This window comes from Melanotaenia boesemani, chromosome 15 (assembly GCF_017639745.1).
Source record: "Melanotaenia boesemani isolate fMelBoe1 chromosome 15, fMelBoe1.pri, whole genome shotgun sequence".
NCBI classification, from domain to species: Eukaryota; Metazoa; Chordata; class Actinopteri; order Atheriniformes; family Melanotaeniidae; genus Melanotaenia; species Melanotaenia boesemani.
In genome coordinates this window covers 28902409-28905303 of record NC_055696.1, presented here as the reverse complement: position 1 = coordinate 28905303, position 2895 = coordinate 28902409, and positions in this window count along the sequence as shown.

Genomic DNA, 2895 nt, shown 5'->3' with positions numbered 1-2895 from the left:
CGTCAAACTTGGTATTGTGTTTTAATCATATATCATTGGTTAAATAAGACAACAGACAGACATAAAGGGTGACCAATAGTACTGAAATATGAAGGAAAACAAAAATTACGAATTTTGGACATAAGAGGTTTTTGCCCGACAGCAACGTAATACAGAAAAATAAAATTTCTTTTTAAGAAAAATAATCTAATAAATCTGAAAAACTGATTTTTATTTTATTGTTCTGTTAATTCACAAATAACAGAGAACATTTATCTTTCGGGACCAAATTTATTTTATTCTCTGTTTTGGGGACAGGTGGGGGATTGTTTTGTTAATTCAGAAAAAAAAACAGTTTTCGTTGTTTTGCTTTTTAATTATATAAATAATTCTGAAAAATAGAACACATTTTTATGTCTTCTCTAAAATTATTGTTAATTCAGAAAAGCAGCAAAAACATATTTGAGAAAGATGATCTAATTCAGAAAAACCAAAGAGTTTATCCATTTATTTAATTATTTGGTAAAAACTATCTTGTTTATTCAGAAAAAATAAGTATTTTACTTTATTTTGAACAATGATTCAATTAAAAACAGAGCTTTTATTTTTTTCCCCTATGAGTGCAACACACTTCTGTAGTCCAGTGTGTGAGTAAGCAGGTGTAAAAATAAAACTTTGAACTGGGTGTAAGATGAATGTTTTCCACTGTGGGTTTTTTAGGATGTATGAGTGTTGCCCTAAAATCCTCATGGTCCTACTTTGAGGGATTTGCTGGCAACTGAGGAGGACACAACTAAATATGATTTTCCTTCTTATTTTATTGTTTAAATCCAACTTTTTTAACTGTTAGTGTTATTATCAGGACACTAAAGACATAATCTGACAGCTTTATTGATGTTAATGAACCTGAAAAAGTTTTTCAACCACACAAAAAGAACAAATAAAGATATTTAAAAACAAAAAAAAAACAAAACAAAACAACAACAGCAACAACAAACCCTAATGGGATCCTTCTTTGCTAGTAAATACTATCCTGCACGCAGCTCTAAATGTGATTGCATTAAAACAGCAGTGTGGACAGAAAACTTTAAAATTTAGCTTCATTGGTGTGGACATGGCTTCAGACAGGTTCTACACAGACGTTCTCCACCTCGCTGACTAAATTAAATTACTCGGATTTTGGTGCTTGTGGAGAAGATGTGAGAGCTTTTCCTTTCTAACCCGTAACTGTCTCAGCTGGATGTGACAGCTTCCCAATCAAAACCTCTTCAGTAGTGTTTAAAATACATACAGAGCGGTGCGTTGCATTAACCTTTTAATTCATTTTTTGTCAAGATTTTTATATTTCATTAGCATGGTGTTGCTGGAATGCTCATATGTCAATGCTAGCTTACCAAAACCACCAATGTTTACTGATTTAAAACATGAAGAAGAACTGGTAAATGATGACATGTATGATTTGAACGGTACAATTATCTAGTTGTTTGGAGGTATTAATATCTATCTACATCAAGAACTCTCTGGATGACAATTTTTTAATTTCTGCTGATAATTCTGTGTGTATCCGAATGTAAAGTTCAGTTCATAAAGTTTTCCAACATTCCTCCCTTTGGACCGACGCTCATGTCAGGAACCTGTTTGAAGCTGCACTTTACAGGCTGCCACTATAACCACTCCACTTCTCCTCTCGTGTCTTAGCAAGCATTGCTTTCGGTACAAATTGGCATCTTGTATGTTGTAAAAGAATTTAAGGAGAGTTTATGGAACAAATATATGTAGAAATATATCGAAAATGAATATATTATAAATGAAAAAGCATTTCACACTTGGTTTCATTGTTGTTCTTCTCCATCATTATTTATTTAAATGGTTGGAGAATTGGTGTTATCAGTAATCATGAGGAGTATTCATTTTCCAGTGATCAGTGGAACTGAAGAGCACCGATGTTGTTGTTTGTCTTTTCAGTTCTTTCATTTGTTCCTCTCATGTGGTGTGGCTGCTGCTACTCTCCTGGCTAGAAGAAACAATAAAAATACATTTCCAACACAACTGTTTATTGGGATTGACTGAATTCATGTGAAATTGTTTCTCAGTATGAACTTTAAACTAATGAGGTAATATTCTATGTTGTTTAAATCAAGCTTTTGCTTCATGTAACACAAGAAACTGCAAATGTAAAAAGCAATATTATTTTCCTAATTTAAGCAACTTCCAGCAGCTAAATGCTATCATGAGTAAAAACAGAAAATAAACAGAGCTTTAGCAGGTTGCTGCTGTATCTTAACCACTGAAAGTTCAAGTTCAGGGCATGTTCTGTCCTTTCATTATCAGGCTTAACTAACCAAACAAAAGTAATGGTGCCGCAGCACAGAATATCCTTTTAAACACTGCCTTGATCTAAAGAAGCAGATAAGTACGAGCCTTCTACTGGATTACTGCATGGCCTTCCCTTTGGAGATAAAGTTGTGCACCTACTCAGAAATTAACGCTTCATGTTCATTAGCTGCAAAATTTGAGTAACTACCAAGGGCAGTATGGGACCATTTGGTCACAGGTTTGATGGTGGTAAAAATGACAAAGACATAGTGCACTCAGTGAAGGGGCATTACATCTATAATATAGCTGAGTACACAAAAGAAAGTTTATGTGGCTCATGAAGGAGCCACTTGGCTATGCAAGTACATTCTCATACCTCATACCTCATTTTCAGACATTAACAAACATGGTGATGGTGGAGGAGATCATGATGATGTTCACTCTCAGAATAAATTAAAAACTGTTTGGCCATTAAATAAGTTGCAGCTTCTTCTTCTTTGTTCTTTTCGCTGCTTGCACATCAGCTATACTGCTTAACACTGCTCCCTCACGATTTCCATTGATACTGGTCCGTTTGCTGTGCCAGGGGACGCATCTGCA